Raw genomic sequence first — 18772 nt, 5'->3', positions numbered from 1 at the left:
TAAGGAAATAGAAGTGTACTGGGATCAAAGAAGCATGGGCAAAATGATAGAAACAATACAGTTTCACCCACAGTAAGTAAGGCATCCCTTTAAATAGTTTAGTTAAGCATTGGGTTCTTCCTGAACACTCATAAGGAGATAAGAGTCAATGTTGGTCCTGGAGGACTTGGTTCCATCTTGTCTCCCAATGAGTTAAATCAGCTCATTATTGCCTTAATGGACCACTGAACAGCTTCTCCCAGCTCTTCAGGTGTTGCTACTTTGAAGAGACCTATACAATTTGCAGACACACTAGTCCCCCAGGACCAGGACTGCCAAACCCTGTGGCAGGAGGAATGATTGATGGTGTTTGGATGCAGTTATTACTTTAAGGCACTGTTTCGTTTTCACTTCTGCGTTAACGTTTCAAATATTAATATTTTCACTCGGTTCTCTGAAAAGGAACAGAACAGCACTGGAGAAAAGACAGCCTACAAAAGGATCAGAAAGCACAGTGCAGTCCAGCAGAACCATTGTTGGAGTGAACTCTGAAACACATGTCGGGCTCCCCTTGGCATGAATGTCACTGAATGGGTCCCGCATGGGTGTGTACTTCTAAACTGATCATGCACACACAGCTATGTAATGGTATTAAATATCTTCCTCGTTATTGCACCAATGAAAATTGTTATGATGATTTTTCCTAGATGAAAATATGGATGTGTGAAAACAGTTTCTGAAATGCACGTCTGTATTCAATATCCTGAGCAAGGGCAGCTGTGAGATGGGACGAACAGATGCCTATTCTAAATAATAGAAAAAAAGAGGTAAACAGAATCAGACAATGGAGATTGTAGATGCACCTGTTCTGTAGCTGTGCAAGGATGCAGACTTTTCTAAACCAGAAGCAAAACTTCTGAGGTAAACCACCTCCTTTATAATAGTCTGTCGAAGAAAAGATTAGTTCCTCTGCAATAGTCTCAAAAGACATCAGCCTCTCTGACTCGCACAGCTATCTCTCACAGAGAACTTTCAGAAATCAAAGACATACTGGGAAAATGAAAAATCTCCTGTTTTGCAGTATTGTGCCTTATAGCACTACCTCTTTAGGAGGCAGAATTCACAAACTGTTTTTTAATTGAAATTGTTTTTACATTCACGAGGTAAGCATTATGGTAAACGGCTTTCCCATAAAATCTCAATCATGAGGAACGTACATATACAGGATAAGAAAAATAAGGAAAAACAGTGCTAGCTATGTAGCATCAAATAATCAGTAAGCGAAAATAACTAAAAGAACAAATATGATGGGAAGTCCTTGAGAGAACCTGCTTCTTGAATACCCACTTATCAGTTTATATCAAATTCCTGTAATCTATTTCATTGATTACTGCAATTTTGATAGTCTCCTTTATTATGGACATTAATATGGTTTAAAAAGGCTAAAACTAAGACCATCCTTGCTTAGATTTTATTATTGTACTGACTGGTCTAAAAACATTGTAACCAGCTTTGAGCGACTGAGGTCTAAAGCGACAGCGAATGGTAAAGAAATATAAAAAGAAATGTACTGCTTCAAAAAAGGTTCTAAACATGCTTTTGGCATTTACTAATACACAAGATCCCCAATTAACTTTTTATTCTATCTGATCAGGGGATAAAGTGAACAGCTAATAGGTGGTCCTGATCTTGTCTGAGAGTCTGTGTGAATTACGGTGACTACAGTATTTATCAATAAAAGATAACGCAACTAAAAGAGTCACATATCTTTATTAAAAGATGATAAAGTAAAATAGATAGCTTTGATCTTAACCAATCCCTTCCTAATTTCACAAGCAGTGTAATCAAATACAATTTTTAAATTTATAAGGCATCCACCACACTGAAAACAATTAAGAGAAATGGCTTTAGAAATGCAAATTTAGAAGCTCACACATTACCTTCTTCACCGACTGCTGTGACAGTGTGGCTGTTTCAGAACTCTAGTTGTTCCTATTTTTGTGTCTGTAGCTTTGTCACGCAGTGAGCAGATCTGACTGATCTACTTATTCATTGGTACTCCCCTGTATACATACATATTTGTTGCCTTCTCGCTAGGAAGAAGTTCCCGGTTTGCTGCAGCCAAGCAACTTGAATAAGTCACGCAACTGCCATTTTCTAAATTATCAGAATCATGACGCATCACACTAAGCAAAAATATTTTCGTCCTTGCATGGGTCTTACGTCTCTTTCTTAAATCTAGATTTCATCACACTGATTCACTGAAAGGCTTGAAGATAAACGGACTGTGAAAGCAAGAACTAAGGTAATCAACATAATTTCTTACCTAGTTCTGCATTTCATGGTTTTCTTAATCATCAGAATTCTGACGAAATATGCCTACAAACTGCTGGGAAGAAAGAACCCATTTTGATCTGACATGGAAATTTCCCTCATTGCACATCACCCGAATAATTTGGAGCATAAATCAGTGCCCTGATTACGGAGAACTGAAGTCATACTCAAAAGAACAGCACAGGGCACAGAGAGGAAAAGATGGAATTTTTTTGTAAACCTTCGTTTCCCTCCATGTACAACTGATCTTTAAGCATGACCCTAATGTCATCCTGCCAGTCCTACTATTTTCACACACATCTGCAACCAGGACATGTCACATCACCACAAAGGAAAACTGGAACTTGAATGGCCAGCAGTGAAAATGTGACAGACTGTGCGCACTTCCTCAGGAGACTACAGACATCACCGCTGCAAGATGCTACATCATCAAGTCAAAAGGCTCTCACACCGAGTTTTTGTACCTGTGGAAATGGTTGCTGCTCTGGGCTTTAGGAGAAACGTACTGTATACGCATCACATCACAAAGGGGTCACACCTCTTTGAAAGAGTGTGGATACATTCCTGACACCTCCTCCTTTTTCCAGCTCCCCAGAGAGAGCTCGTCTGGAAATGGCACAACAGAAACTGAAATAACTTCGCTAGGAGGAAAGGAGACATATGCGTGACTCGGATTTCAAATTGTTCTGGTCAGATGAAAAAGTGAGGAGGAGTGTGTTTCAATGATGGATGCTTCTGAGATATTACTGGGGGGGCGGGGTGAACTGTAGAGAACAACTCAGTAAAGTATCGAAGCCAGTGAAACTGTGACAGTTATCTTGATGGTGTCAGAGGTCAGAACTCTCAGACACCATACTCCTGTCCTAGGAGATCCCTTCATGATCCCATTCATGATTCATAAGTAATTAATTTGAGCAAATCATGTAATCTAACCATTAGATTTTTCACTTATGCACAAAACAAGCCATTATTGTCTATTTGCTGCTAACAAAAATATGTACAATTTGTTAATAATACAATGTGTTAATAATTCTTAGTGTGCATTTAATGTAATCAGATTTACTTTCTAGGATGATAAGTTTATTTTGCACAGGAGCAGGATTAGTTAGTTAATTGATATAATTGAAACCTGAAGAAGGCTCCACAGCTGAAACGTTGTGTTTTCTTTCTCCTCTTTTCAGCATGGAATAAACCTATTGCTCCTTAATTGATATTTATATCAATTAAGTGTCATAAAAAAGCTTGCTTGTACAAATACACCTCTCAATTATTTCCAGTTAAGTTCAAAGTACATTAAAAAATAGCTTTTAGGGGTAAGTTCCATTTTAGTCTGTACCAGTTCTAAAGTAACAGTAGTTTACTGCCCGATTTATGATGATCACTTACAATTTTCAAAGACTTTCAAATAAACTCCAAATGTCCTTGAAGTTAAGCAGCATACACATATCGGCACCTCAGCGAACTGAAATTGACTGACTGAAATTAAGGACATGACCAAAAGGGGAGTGAATCCAATCGATAATCATATTTGATCATTTCTGTGTGATTTTATATTTGTAGAAAGTAATGAAAATATATGTAGAGTAAATTATTTTTTAGAAGTGTCATAAAGAAGCCCTTTGGCAACCACCCAGAAATAAAAGTAAATTCAAATATGATTCTATGTGTGTGTATGGGGGAGGATGCTGGAACTGTACAGGTTTGGTGCTCAAAGACAGAGATGTACTGAAATGCTCTTGCTCATGCCCTTTGGGAGCTCATGTTTGATCTGCATGAGTAGCATCTCGAACATGGCTGAGGCTTCCAGTCCTTGGCAATACCCAGACCCGTCAGAATCACTACTGCCAGGCTGATAGATCTGGTCTGTATTCCATGGCCATTGGTCCGTGCTTTATGCAGCATTCATTAGACAACACAGATGAGAACTACAAACAGCTGCTGTTTGGCACGGTCTGGATGTGAACCTTGACCTCAGGATGTGACCTCAGGATGGCAGGGCTTTGGTCAGACAGCCATGTGGAAAATGTTATGGAAATTCGAACGTGATCGTGTTTTTACACATTTTACAGGGTATCATCCACAAAACCACCTGCAAATACTAGGCTTGACCTATAGTGGAACCTCAGTTTTATATCTCATTGAAAGATGAAGCACAGTGTAGTTCAGGGTGCTAAGAGTAACACAGCAGGTTAGTGACTGAGCAGGGCATTCACTCAGGAGCCTCCTGATGTCAAATTCAATTTCAGTACAGGGCTGGAAAACCAGTGAAACCAGTGAATGAATCACTGCATACCCAATCATAACCGTGCATTATTAAATGTCAAATCTTCCCATCTAGTTTTACAGTTTTAAAGATAGATCATGGATACAGCCACCCTAATTAGAAAGTATTATTAGAACATCTTGTTGCTATTTTAGATTTCTGCGAGATTGAGAGGATCCTTCTACAAATTGAGACCTTCTCACAGTGCATCATTTTTTATGGTTTCAATTAAACCAAAGACAAGCAAGCATTTAAGAGACAAAATATGGCAATAAACAGATTATACATTACCGGCCTTTTGTTGTTTAGACAGAAAATATGAAGATATTAAAAAATAAGTGTTTTGGAACAGTTAAAAGTTTTTAAAAATATTTAAAATTTAGAAAGGACTGTGCTTACATAAGCATTCCTTGCGGGTATATATTCATACTCAAATTGATAAAAATAGGTGCTATACAGAAAAGATTTGCTCACAAAATAATCCTATTTGTGTCACTCATGGAACTGTATCAGTAATGAGTTTTGTTCACTTTAGGAACATTCCCTATGAGTGCTCCTTTTCTCAAACTTCACATTAGATTTGCCTTTTCTTTGGAATCAGGCCACCTATCTGTTTAAGAGAAGAACAGATACAACTGTTAGACTGTTATGCTGACATGCTGGGAGGCAGCAGAGGGGAAGGAGTGGCTCAAAACATCCAAGCGTTTTCTTCTGTGACTGAGTTTCCCCAGGAGGCAGAGCACAACTAGCAGGGGAAGGGTGGGATTAGTCTGCTAGGGATCTCGGATTTCTATTAAACAGCAACTCTCAGGATTCACCGAGAGCCCACAGACTAGCAGTGACATCGGAGAAAAAAAAAATTCTTCCAGTTGCAATTAACTCTCCTGTCAGTCACTACAGAGCTTGCAATGTGATAATGTGCAATGGCTCTGGGGGTGGCTGTGTTACACGTACATATGTCCCCTTCTCTCTCAAGTGGTATAGAAGGCAATGCTAGAGAGCTGAGTCTAAGAGCAGCTAGAGAATGCAAACCAAACTGGATGATTATACCACGGAAAAACAAAATCGCCAAAACCAAATTTAAAAGAAAAAGAATGATCAAACCACTGTGAGACCATGTTCTCTAGTTAGGCAGAGGTGACACATTGGAGGTCAGTACAGTGCAGCGAGTGGTCAGGCTACAGAGACTGTGCGAAGATGGGTTCTAGCTCAGCCAAGAGAGAACGAAAAAAGAAAATGGTTTCCGAACGGTCTCTTTCCTTTCAGGATGGTGGACGCTCTGCATCAAGGGTGGTGAAAACAGAATTGGTGATTCCCTCAGACTCCCGGAGGAGCAGCTTCTTAGAAAAGCTGTTACAGCTGCAGCCAAAGAGGAACAAACAGCCCTATCCTCTCTGCTTCCTGTTTGCACACGCGAGCCTACAACCGACCCCAGCCGATCGGGCTGAATGCGAGAAACAATGACTGAGTAAAACTGCAGGGCTATAGAGCTTCTTCAAGTCAGGTGCAATGCTTTACAATTTCAGAGCAGCTAGCAGGAACGAGATGGATACTGTACTAGAAGCAGCAACACACAAGAAAGGGGTTTATTAATACATTTATTACACACATCTCTAGACTTGAATAGGGAACGTACTGTACTATAAAAACCGAGGGAATCCTTCTACAACCGTTAAATGAGTATAATTATGGCCAGCAGTCACATCCCCCTGCAACTCACAACTGGCAGCCCACTGAAGCTAAGCAGGTGTGAGCCTGGTCAGTACCTGGATGGGAGACCTCCTGGGAAAAACTAAGGTTGCTGCTGGAAGAGGTGTTAGTGGGGCCAGCAGGGGGCCCTCACCCTGCACTGTATGTGGGTCCTAATGCTCCAGCATAGTGATGGGGACACTATACTGTGAAAAGGCGCCGTCCTTCAGATGAGACGTAAAACCGAAGTCCTGACTCTCAATGGTCATTAAACATCCCAGGGCATTTCTTGAAAAGGGTAGGGGTGTAACCCCGGCGTCCTAGCCAAATTTCCCATTGGCCCTTACCAATCATGGCTTCCTAATAATCCCCATCTATGAATTGGTTTCATTACTCTGTTCTCATCCCCACTGATAGCCTATGTGTGGTGAGCATACTGGCGCACTGCTGTCGGATCATCTAGGTGGGGCTGCATATTGGTGGTGGTGGAGTGAGTCCCCATTACTTTGAGTGGAGTGCAAAAAAGCGCTATATAAGTGTAAGCAATTAATTAAAATTAACATTAAAAGTAACAAGCAAAGTTACACAATGTACAAGTTAGACCTCATTTGTAATATAGTGTGCAAGTTTGGTCACTATACTACAAAAAGTGAATTGCTACATAAAACATCAAGGAAAGCCATGAGACATTCTGGGTCTGGAAAGAATTCAGGGGCGACTTCGTGATCAACAACTAGAAGCAGTAAACAGAAGTGGAAATTAAGTTTAGAAAAACTCTGGACAGATAATGAGACCTCTCGTCTGTATACAGATAGTTATGGGGTTCTGGATCAAAATCACAAGCTATGTTGTCAAAGGTGATGTAAGATATGATTGCACAAGATTCTTTGAGAGGGTAGCCATTAGCAACCAAATGAGCATGATGGGGGTAAATAACGCTAAGTCTTTCATATACTGTATTTTCTTTCCACTTGAGTTCTTGGCCGCTTAATCAGAATAGTTTTGTACTAAACGGAACAAATCAGACACTACCTCAAGAACTGAAGCAGGTAGAGAGGACTTGTCTCCTGAATTAGCTCTGCTCACCACAATGTACCAAGTGTTTTTAAAATGGGTTGAATGGACTTTTCCTGCTTGTACCTTTATTACTTTTTCTCTGAAGAAAAGCCCATAGTTTCTTTCTGGTGAGACAATGTCTGCACATTGTTGCTCTGGTTTCAGTTCCTCATGTTAAACAATTCATTTGCAGTCATCATTCACAGAGATTCTCAGAAGTACTTTTGGACTGAAAGGAAGTTTGGTTTCATCATTACAGTAATCTTCGCAAGGCTTTGCGTTACACTAACGAAAAAGAATGAGTTATTTTTGTTGAACAGGTAAGCTCACTTTTATTATTATCTTGTCTAGCAGTTTTTACCACAGCATCTTATAATATAGCTTTCCACTTTGACACCGAACTACTAAACAGTCTGCATCTCACCACTGTAACACTGAGCAATCATAAAACAGCAGGTCAGCTCTGCAAACACACTGCAACCTTGCACTCTAAGAATTAGTTATTGAACACATTGCAGCACAATGACCTGTTCGAAGAAGTGTACCGTGTTCCGCACTGCATTTTTCATATCAATTAATGTTAATGGATTTCAGTTTTATCAACTGAGATGGAAATTCAGCCTTACAAGCTAAGGAGGAATGCAAGGGCCAAAGGGTTTGTGATCAGGATGATGGTTTGCTCCCACGAAGGCAGCAGTGAACAATGGACTCGTGTGTTCAGCGGAAAAGAGCCGACGACTGTTCAGGGATGGACTGTGCACAACAGCTCCTTGTGTCTGACTCCATGGGAGGCCGGGGGCTAACTGGAATAGCCCATCTTTCACGTGTGCGCAGACCTCAACGGATCTATTCAACAGCCCACACCATGCAAAGTTTAACTTCACCATTACATCTAGTGAATATATCCACCGGTGATTTCACATGTTATTGTTCCTCGAATAATAACCTACTGTGCATGTTTATGTTTGGAATGTCATTATCATTTCATTGCTTAATCAAACTCATTAATCCCAAAAATACTGTACAGCCTCTGAAAAGACCCTCCATGTCTGCACATTACAAAATATGTGGGGCAAATGACTGCAGTATCACAAAGCATCACCTCAAGCTGTTGCACCCTAGGACACCTATCCCCATGCAGTGTGGACTGGAAAGGCCACTGTGTATAGGAACATTTATGAGGACCGGCAACAAGTAAGAGCAGCAATAACAGGAAGCTGTAGCTGTAGCTGTTCCCCAGAATTCCTCTCAGGAACAGATCAGGAAATCCAGTCACGTGCTGTGATTTTTTAAAATGTGGTTTGGGGTAGAACTACATATCACTGCCCCTTGCATGTTTGACTTTATCATTTCTTTTCTTTTTAATTTCCTTCATTATAAATGTATTTACATACCAGGAGGTGCAATGAACAACTTCAACTCAAAGGCAATCAAATCTCAGAGTTTCCCACTTCTTTGGTCATTTTTGTTCATCTTAGTGATTTCGTGAGTGGAAAGCTTATTGATCCAGCTGCTCTAATGAACTCCTGCTGCTGAATAACAGACCAGTGTCTGACAAAGAAACCAAGGTATTGGCTTCAACACCACAGATCGTTGAGTAGATTGTTCCAGAATGCCATAATGTTTTGTTAAACAAACTGTCCCCTCTTTGTTTTAATTGAACTTTCAAGTAGTAACAGACTTCTACAGCCATGGTCTTCAATAGCTAGCAAAAAGGCAATGACAGTTCTCTGGAAGCATCTATTTACTTGGTATCTGAGATTTGTCCATTCAACCATCCATCCATTTTCCACCTGCTTCTTCCAATTCAGCATGGCAGGGGAGCTGGAGTCTATCCCAATGGGTTCAAGGCAGGGAACACCCTAGACAGGACACCACTCCACTCCATCGCAGGGCACACATGGACACAAACACTTTCACACCAGATCCAATTTGCCCAAAAGCTAATTAACCTACCAGTATGTTTTTATGCTGGGCATGGGGGGAATCAGAACACACCAAGGAAACCCACCTGAACATGAAGAGAATATGCAAACTCCACACAAACAGCACCTTGGAATTGAACTCAGGGACCCAGTGCTGCTAACCACTTCACCACTGTGCTACCCCATCTGAGAATGATATTTTTTTAATGTTGCGACCTCGAGGAAAATATTGCGCGAGGGCACGCTCAAAATGAAATTGGAACTCTACAATTCTTATTCATGATCGGTCACAAAATAAAGCAGCAGTACTGATATTGTCAAACACCGTGTGGGACGCTGAGCAGTCTGTCATTGCTGTCCCAAGTTTTCTGTTGGTTTCATGTTCAGTTCAGAACATGAAAAAAGACTGATATCAGAATTTATAACTGATAGACCAACTGCTGATGGTTTGAAAACTCCAGCTCATTAGTTGCTGTTGGTGAAGTACACAGGCCCAGTTGGAAACCAATTTAAAAGAATATAGGTTTAAATTAAATACTGACACCATCCCTATCAGTTTAACTCACTATATTTGGGGTGCGTATTCATACTGACAGGATCTGTGTCCCCTTACAGGAGACAGCTTTGTTTCCATGACAATTTTCTAGTGGATCACCAAAGTATCCCAGTTGAATAAAACTGAGCTGATTGGTTTTGGACTCTGGATTAACATAATCTGGGATGACCTTGAACACTTTCTGTCCTGTTCTGGAAGGGATTTAACAGCAAGCCTCCTCACTTCTGACTACTCCTCTAGGCAACCTGCCTCACACAATATGGGACCCCAAATGGACAGCAGGTTAGCAAGGTAGTCAAGTGCCGTGATATTGTCAGCTTCAACAATAACCATAGTTAGAGTCGTTCCAGGTACCCATCTACAATATGTCAAATAGTACACCTTAGCAGTAAGAAAGGCTGTAGCATGATGATATCCTGTCTATGAATCTATTGCCTACATAGAAAATAGACTGATTTGCAACCATACATACTGTGATACAGCCATTATGTGCTAGAGACTATGCTATTCAACAGATCAGATACTGTAGATAAGCGAGAAATTGCTCCTCCAACCTTACTAAGGAAAGATCAACTATTACTATTTGATTACAGAGTGGACACTGGGATTCACAGCTCTACACTGTATAACATGGGATCTTTAAGATAATGCAGTCAGAACCTCAGTTTAACATCTCATCCAAAGGACAACACCTCCTACAGGACAATGTCCCCTGTCACCAAACCAGTGTTCCACTGAAATTCTGGTCCAGAGGGATAAGTGCCATTTACTCCCAACCCGGTACTAGCCTGTTTCAGGCTCGTTCAGCATCTGAGATATGGTGAGATCTGTAACAGCCAATGAACATCGAAGAACCACAAATCTCCTTTTGCACTGCCAAGCTATTGTACAGAAACAGCTCAAGAAAACAAAGGAGGTCTTAAATTAGGTATAATGCAGGTGATCAAACCCATACCGTGTCATATACTGCTTACGTTCATTTACTTTTCTTCATAAAGTATTTTGCCTTTTCCCAAGACTGCAAGATAGACGTCAGTGTTCAGGAGTGCAATGCTGTCTTGGGTTACTCTCAGTCTTAATGTACAGTAAATGGCTGTACTACAGTGTCAGGTCTAAATAATAGACTGATGTCCTCCACAAACACATTCTTTGAGAGCTTGGAAACCCAGAGAAAGGGCAGTTCAGCCTCACACATCCCAAACACACACGCTCTGCCAAATTCCAAATGTCTTCCTCCACAGGCCACTTCAAACAGTCACCAATAAGAATCCTTATTCTGGGTATCATTATGATGAAAGCACTAATAGAGTTAAAATACTACTATAAAAATAATAATAATTAATGGAACAAGTAAAGGTTTATTCCATGCTGCAAAGAGAAGAAAAGAGAAACCCGAAGAAGGTTCCACAGCCAAAACGTCTTTTTTCTTCTCTTTTCAGCACGAAAAAAAAACTACTTGTTTCTTTGAAGCCTATGCATGCTGATGCAGCTACCCACCTGAACTACTCTAACAATTAATGACTGAGCAAAATAAAAAAGAGAAATAACTAATCTACAAAGTTGTCAGAAGAGCATCTCCAATGTAAAAAAAACAGCTCCCAACTTAATATCAAAGGTAATATGACAATGACTGGAAAATTGCAAAAGCACTTAATGTTAACATTTTTAAAATATTCCAGTTTTGCTTTGCACTGTGAGTATGATCAGATAAATCTCTTACAAACAGTCCTTGAAAATTAAGTTGGCTCAGAAGCCACTTGCTAAGACTTTTGTCAGTAGTAAGGATGCTTGTTTCTTAAATTCTTCACTTTCAGAAAAATAACACATTTATTTGACAAGATCTGAGGTTTTTTACATTTCCCACCATTTATGAGCACTTCATGTAACATGGCTATTGCACAATAATTAAAACATGCCAGTTTAGTGAATGTTTTCCTTTCTGGCAACCAGCCGGACTGCAAATGCAAATCATTTTCCTGTTGTTGTGCTCTTCGCATGAAAGATAATGGTACTGTATAAGGCTGCTAAAGCAAAATCAAGTTTTCAGTTTTGTTATAGTGGGGCTCTGGAAAGAGAAAAGTCACCAAAATTACTGCTGAAGTGCCTCAGTGTGCTTACATCTAAACAGACGAAAGCATTATGCATTCTGAGGATACAGTGCGCTTTATGTTATCGTGACCTGGAAAAATGAATAAATCTTCTTCTCCCCCATTTCGACAAACCTCTAACACTTTTTATCAAGTGTAGGCAAGCTGTTTCGCGACGCTGTCAAAGGTTGTTTAAACAAAACAATTGACTTTGAAAGGCAAGACCCTTCTGTACGGTATTGTGAGTGAAGCACAAAAGTGAAAGAGAAGGAGCACACCTTTGGAAAGTACAAGCCAAGGGAATTGTAAAGTACTAGTATTACAGATTTATCCAGAAGGCCTTCAGATCCTGGCACTGTGAATTATTGTTTACTGACTCTGACATTTACTTACATTACATTGTATTGTACATTACATCATTTGAAGTAATTTATTGTTTACTGATACTACTGATACTGGGGATATTACATTCCTATCTGGATGCCATTTTTCCCTACCATGTTTGACACTGGCCATTAATGCAGACAACAGAAATAACGAAAAACAAGTTAAGAGATAAGAAAACAACCAGACATAGCAAAATAAAACTCCCTGTCAGGTTACCTACAGTATGCAAGACGAGCGCAGTTAGACTAACCTTGGAAAGCTTTCGCCTCTGTCGTCAGAGCCTAGGAATGGTCCCAACTCAACGCCTGCATGAAAAACAAAAAATAAAATCTTTTTAAATTGAACTTTTGAGTTTTCGGAATGTGAAACGAGTAGCTTAAAGAAAAAAAAATCTTCATCTGCATTTCCTGTAACAGTGACAGGGGCACAACCACGGAAACAGACCCACAATAGCAATAAAGGTCAGCTGCTTAAATTTAGGACTCCTCTGTGGCTGTGCAGGCCTGGCCTGGAGTGCACAGTTAACTCTCCAGCCTAAATGTCACGGGCACAAGCAGGGCTCTTCCAGGTGCTGACAGTGGCAGGACAGGCCCAGCTGTGGCAGGCTGGAGGAAGGCACAAAGACTGGGGGAACCTTGGAGTACTGGGGATATTACACTCCTATCTAGATGCTGGTCTTCACTTGCCAAATAACAAAAACCAAGTTAAGAGGTAAGAAGACAAGCAAAGACGACAAATTAAAACGTCAATAAACCAGAACAAAAGTTAGAAGCAAACATCACAGTAATGTATTTTTAAACAAAAACAAAAAACTTTAGACAAAAACTTTCACCAGACTCCGAGTCTATATCGTGCATGGGCAGGGGATTCCAGAATTCTTTTCCAGAGTCTGGGAGAGCCCTGTCACACTGACTGCAGTTTGCAGGTGACGACAATTTATACACTGGATGTAACAGAATATAAGTCATAGAAATGAATAATCAGTATGTTCATTAAAAGCCACCAATATGTAAGACAGCACTGCCATAGTGAGACAGACGCCTGTGAACAGCCCACTTCCCCACCGCAATTCTACGCTCCAGTATAAATATCAGCCTTCTGTGTGAGCGAAACCATGTGTCCACAAGACCCATGTCGCCAGATTCTGCTCAGATCCACGTCGCTAGATTCTGCTCAGATCCATGTCGCCAGATTCTGCTCACCCTATGCCATTCAGGGCTTTGTGTCACGTCATGCAGATCAAGGGTGCTTACTTCAGTGTGGCACGATCCTGCACGCAGTATATTAATATGAGGACTGAAAAAAGATCAATAGCTCTGCTAAAAAAAATACCTTATTAAGAAACATCAAAATGAAGTCCCACAATAAACAACTAAACTGCACATATCTGGTTAACGGCTAAAGCTTAACTCCAACCTAATGGATTTTCACACTGTCATTCTACTGCTAAATGTCAAAAGTGTCATTGCTAATGCCATTAAGTTAATAAAAAATAGGGATTTCTTGCAAAAAATCCAAATAATCCTCAATTTCTTAACTGCTTTATCCAGAATAGGGTCACAAGGGAGCTGAAGCCTATCCCAGCAAGCAACAGGCACCTGATGGGGTGCACCCTGGACAGCAACCAAGTCAATCTCAGGGCACACACAGACACACTTACACCAGGGCCAATTTTCCCAGAAACAAAACTCTACCCAGAGAGCACCTCATGACCAGAATTAAACCCAGGGCCCCAGCACTGCAAGGCAGCAATGCTAACAGCTGTGTCACTGTGCCGCCCAGCAAATCCACCTAAACGCTAAATATCATAATCGGTTTGGGTCCCCACCTTGCAAGGAAAACATTATTACTCTAGGACAAAAAAGGGAGCCAGACTAATTCCTGATTGGAAGGGAATCTGCACAAAAGAAGGGAATCTGTTCAGCCTGAAATTAAGATGTGGGGATGTGACAGCTTGAGGACTTTACTGAAATATTAAAAATCCTAAAAGGTATGATCAGAGTTAATCCTGGTTGTAAAGCCACTGATTTAGAAGCCTTTATGAAAGGGCCTGATGAAATTATTGGATCATTAAACTACTAGCAAAACAACAAGCACAAAGGGTTGAGCTCACTACAATTGAGCTCATTTGCCATATTTCACATGTTCTTAATACTATTTCCTCTCTTAAATTGCATCTTTCACATTAAAAGCACCTCAAAGTGCTTTATAAGCCATGACGCCATGGCAGAAGGTGAGGACACTATTCTCGGTGTCCAATGGAAGATTGCCCCACAGTGTAGCAGCAAATGCCTAACATTTTCAAGCAAGCCAATCTCACACCATCTCTACCTGGCTTCTCTCACGACTGTCTCACTGATGAGCCACTGCAGCATTTGTTATCTCACGCAAGAAGGGTGCAGCTCTGCTCTGCTCCTGCTGGGATTCAATCACAGTCTCTTGCAGCCTCTTAACACACACAGCGTTACTCCGTAGAGACTCCACTGCAGCAGAGCAGGTCATGTGCTCCTTGAGATTTTTTTTTATGCTCAATGCATTTCCTTTGCCTGGAATTCAACTAAAAGTAAGCGAATGTGACTATTATAAATTAATCATCTAAGTTTCAAACGGGCAATTTGATTTCTGCAAAGGTCTGCACCCTGTTACACATGCATATTCAGCGCCGATTGTCACAGAAGTAAGCCACCCAATGCTTTCTGCTTCTTAACACTTAAGATTCTCACTAAACCGCTGAGCTCATGGCAATTTCAGATATACTGCTCTGACTTTGGTTTCGTGAGTGGCATCGAACATGCTGTGGGCGCAGTTGTGTTTTCAAGGTCCTGAAACTCAATATTAGATGCAAATACAGCACAAAACTAAAACACATCAATCTTACTGCTCAAGTGACAGTTATCCCAAAGACTGAGCATGTAATGAAGACATGAACAACCACCTCACTTTAAAATTCCTCCTATGAACTGCACACAGTTTGCTACTGATACACTGAAAGGTAAACCTTGACTGCAGCACATTTGTATTTAGATCCTTTTTTTGCAAAGATGGTAAACATTGTAAAAATGATTAAAACTAATTTCAAGCAAACTTTTTCCTTATAATTCTACCTTTAGTAAAAATAATCTCTTTCAAATATGCTTTACCTGTTAGTCCTGATGGATTTGACAGATTGGGATTCTTTTTTTTATCCCTTTGAAAACCAAACACAAAAGATCAGTCATTTCCACAGACCCCTCATAGTAAACTGAGGGTTTCACCCTCTAACCCACTGAAACTAAGCAGGTGTGAGCCTGGCCAGTACCTGGATGGGAGAAACTAAGGAAAAACTGTGGAAAAACTAAGGTTGCTGCTGCAAGTGGTGTCAGCAGGGGGTGCTCACTGTGTGGGTCCTAAAGGCCTCTGAATAATCCCCCATATTGGCTTCATCACTCTGTTCTCCTCCCCACTGATAGCTGGTGTGTAGTGAGCGTTCTGGGGCACTATGGCTGCTGTCGCATCACCCAGGTGAGGGCTGAACATTAGTGGTGGTGGAGGGGATTCCCCATTACCTGTAAAACGCTTTGAGTGGAGTGTCCAGAAAAGCACTATATACGTGTAAGGAATTAATTACTATTATTAACTCACATGGGCTGAGCACTGAAAACTACATTAATGGAAGAAAATTGTATTTTTATAAGGTCACAGGAGTTGAAGCTCGACTGTTGTCAAATTCACTGCATTTGACTTGGAATGCCTATATTTTCCTTGACGTTCGATGAATAATGCAAAGCTAAAAACATGACTGCAAAGTGTATTTCTTTAGGTGTAGCAGCCTGAGGAGATTCACACCTCGAAAAACTTTAACCACAGTCAATGGGCTGCTGCTATCAAGCACCTCAGTCCACAGCAATCACAAGGTGTTCGGCATGTGAACAGTGAAAATACCCATGCATCTCACATAACCACACTTCTACCTTGTTCTACAGAGGTGGAAATGACTTAACATCCGAATTCATGCAAGCAAGTTTCACTGACTTTCCCTATTGCTCTCTGAAAATGATTTGGCTAGCTCTTTTTTTGGTGCCTACTGCACGTGCTTGGCATGGCATTGGATTAAAATGAAATAAATGCAACTATTTAAAAAGATAGTGTCTCCAGGGAGACAAGAATGCTATTACTCCTTTTAACCCCTTCACTTTGCGGTAAAACACAGATAAGAGATATCATTTGAGATGATGATGGAATGGAACTGCAGAGACCACTGAAAATGACACACAACAACCAGACAGAGAAACAACAGATCATCTGCCCTGTGCTTCTGTGCCCTGTGTGAAGGTCTAACACATCTTTCAGTCTGTTATATGCACAACAGTATTAACAAAGGCAATTCATAAGTTCCACTAGCTTAGCACAATATAACTGGTCCTTGCCCTCTAATACTCTAAGCCACAAGTACAGTATCTTTGAGCACCTTCCAGAAACAATAACTGAGTGCTTCAAGCTGTGGCTGAGAATGGCGGCAAGAGGGACGAACAGCAACAGGAAGACACAGTCATGGCGAGTCCGAGATCTGAGAGAAACAAATGTTTTTGTTAAGTCCCAGTGGCCACCAATTATCTTTTGAAGATTGCTCAGGAAAGGGCTTGTCTGTTAAGCACTTAACATTCTTAGGCTGCTGCTTCCTCTGTGGCTGTGGCTGCTGCAGTGGAAGGGAGCAATGGGGACATGGGCAGCTCATTCCACACCGAGCCCACTTGTGCTGTGGCGTTGGACCAGACGCATTTCAACACGCAGCTTCTCCAGTGGATAACACTGCACATTTCAATTTTCTGCCCCCGATTAGAACAGCACTCATGAAACCAGAAAAAAACGTTACAAAAGGGAAGAGGCCATTCGATCCTTGGGTGTATTTTCATCACTAGCACCTTATTGATCGAAAGATCTTGTCGAGAAGCATCTTAAAGGGGTCCCAGAACACTGTCTGCTTCAACAACATGGCTGTGCAATTTGTTTCACACACCTACCCTTTGTGTTTCAGTCCTAAACACGTGCCCCCTTGGTTTCCATTTGTCTTGAAAGGTCCGTGTTTCACTTTTGGTTTTGGGTAAGACCCTTCTCAGACTCTGCCTACACCTTTCACAATTCAAAATCTTTGCAGCCAGTCTCTTGAATTAACTTTTGCTTTTCTTGCTCTTTGAGCCTTTTTCTTTGAAGCTTTTAATTTGGACAAAATGTGTTAGTAAAGAAAACTTTAATCAAACGGGTCTTTTAATACGAGGCGTAAAATGAGAGCATACCTAGATACAGGTATGCTTTCTTATTTATTCTTTTAGTAGGTTTTCAGTCTGAACTTTAATGCAAATGGAGGTATTTTCCTTACAATGAATAGTTCTAGAAAACTGCCATGGTCAAAACAGGGAAGCAATTCCGTGATACACAATGCTTCCAGACATACTCTACTTTGGCCTTAACACGTAGAGGCAAACTCTTACAAATCTGAATACTGACACTCACCATCTTAAATAAATTATATCATCTTCGCTTTAACTTGCTACGATTAACAACATTTTCATGTTCAATTTCAATCTTGGAAGTGTTTACAGTAAGTATACAGATTGCATGGTAAGTATTTTAGAACAAACATTTAATTCACTTATTAATTTGTAGAGTTTCTGTCTGTGTTCATGTGGGTTTTCAACAGGAGCTCCTTTCCTCCTGTCTCCCAAAGCAAATCTGATGCTTCTTGGCCTCCCATCCAGTGGTGTACACCCGGGGTCTCCTCGTGACCTGTGCTTCTGGCAGACTCTGGCTGGCTGCAACGCGCAGTGGGATAAGGAACAGCTATTGACAGTGACTAAATGTGTGCAAAATGCAGGCAAGTACTTTAGGTGGTGGATGTAAAACTCATATTCATTGTAGAGTGAAAACTACAAGTAGAATAATCTGCTCCAAGTTGACTGCTTGTTGGCTTAATTGTGAAATTTCCCCAGACCCCCTGGCTGCTCTGCGACTCTCACTTTTAATCTGGGGAGGCAAACATAGCACAAGCGTGACTGAGCCCAGCTATACTGTGCTGAGCAGAGCTGTGCAGCTGGGAAGGTGGGTTGGGCCCAATGTGGAGCAAAGCTGTGCAGGTGAGAAGGCATTCTGGACCCGGCACTGAGCAGCTTTGTGGCTGAGATGCTGAACTGGGCCTGGTACTGAGCAGAGCTCAGAACGCAGGCTCAGTCTTGTACTGAGAAGCTGCCCGGCATTCTCTTCTCTCAGACACTATGCGTCTCTCAGCGAAAAGCCTTTTCCTCGCCACATAACCACAAGAAGCTTCTGCTCTGTCACAGCACAAGCTGTTGCTGCAATGGTTTCTAGTCTTCCTAGTCTAGTCTAACAGAGAAGTCTGAGACTTCACTATTTCCCTCTTCTAGGCAAAATAAATGGTCTATAGCCCACAGAGGCAGAGAGGCAGGGTGAGCAGTTGACTCTGAATGACAAGCCAGTCAAAACAAATAGTCTATCACTAGTA

General features: G+C 41.0%; 1 protein-coding gene across 7 annotated transcripts in view; it reads right to left on the bottom strand.

Annotated features, from left to right (window-relative positions):
• Positions 1-18772, bottom strand: part of yrk (Yes-related kinase) — a 63443-nt gene that overhangs the window by 31378 nt on the left and 13293 nt on the right. For 5 of the 7 annotated variants that reach the window (XM_069195558.1, XM_069195557.1, XM_015348753.2 and 2 more), the window contains one exon: positions 12527-12581. The exons of 1 other annotated variant lie outside the window; for it this stretch is intronic. The gene's annotated coding sequence lies outside the window, so the exon portion shown is untranslated. Of the gene's footprint in view, positions 1-1919; positions 1939-12526; positions 12582-18772 lie in introns of those variants that run through there. One more of the 7 variants, XM_015348756.2, reaches the window with a different exon arrangement.

This window comes from Lepisosteus oculatus, chromosome 11 (assembly GCF_040954835.1).
Source record: "Lepisosteus oculatus isolate fLepOcu1 chromosome 11, fLepOcu1.hap2, whole genome shotgun sequence".
Classification (NCBI taxonomy): Eukaryota; Metazoa; Chordata; class Actinopteri; order Semionotiformes; family Lepisosteidae; genus Lepisosteus; species Lepisosteus oculatus.
Note: the sequence above shows the minus strand (reverse complement) of the source record. Positions and strands in the feature narration are given on the sequence as shown.